This window comes from Mandrillus leucophaeus, unplaced genomic scaffold (genome assembly GCF_000951045.1).
Source record: "Mandrillus leucophaeus isolate KB7577 unplaced genomic scaffold, Mleu.le_1.0 Scaffold87, whole genome shotgun sequence".
Classification (NCBI taxonomy): domain Eukaryota; kingdom Metazoa; phylum Chordata; class Mammalia; order Primates; family Cercopithecidae; genus Mandrillus; species Mandrillus leucophaeus.
The window spans coordinates 2,872,220-2,873,134 of NW_012109474.1; positions in this window are offsets into that span (position 1 = coordinate 2,872,220).

Below are 915 nucleotides of genomic sequence, written 5' to 3' on the forward strand. Positions count from 1 at the left end.
GTGAGTGTAGTAGGCTAGGGCGCTTTCGGGTCCCTATTGCAGCCCCCAGATGAGCCCGTAGTATTTTCCTTATATGATCAGGTCCCACTGCGGGCGGCGCAGCTTGCCCGGAGCCTGAGAGGATTATGAAAACGTGGCGAGCGAAGTGGGGCCAGGGGACCTGGAGCGGGGGCGTGAGGAGAGGGGGCAGCAGGTGAGGCTGGACGGGAGGGAGGTCTAGGGAGGCCTCTGCCGCGGTCACTGTGAGCCCTGGCCGATGATGACGAGACCACTGCGCAATCTGAGTTCTGGGAACCACATGATGGAGTGTGTTCTGAGAACAGACTGAGGCCGGGCGAGCAGGAGGCGGCCGGGGCAAGGGAGAAGCGGAGAGCCCCTCGGTACCAGGGCTCGGAGGGCCGGGTTGCCTAGCGAGGGCTTCTTTGAGTGCGTGGAGGTGGTGGGTGGCATGGACGGTTTTTCTGAGTCGTCAGCGAATGCCCCCTCTAGAATCCTGCTTTTCAAACGCTTTGGTGACACTCTTGCAGTGTGGGGTTTTTTTAAAATCCAAATTTGTATTATGAAAACTTTCAAACTTACAGAAAAGTGGGAAGACTTGTACAGTGGACGCATATCGACCCAATTGTTAACATTTTGCTATATTGCTGACCACCTGTTCTTCCATCAAACCATCTTATCTTTTTAACGCAGACCTTAGTACTCTACACCCATGAATACATCAGCACACATTATTCATTTACAGTTCTTTTTAAGGCAAAATATCCACTCAATCAAATGTACAAATCTTAGACAAGCTTCACAAATGCTTATGTATAGACCGGGCGCCGTGACTCACGCCTGTAATCCTAGCACTTTGGGAGGCTGAGGTGGGGGGATCACGAGGTCAGGAGATCGAGACCATCCTGGCTAACACGG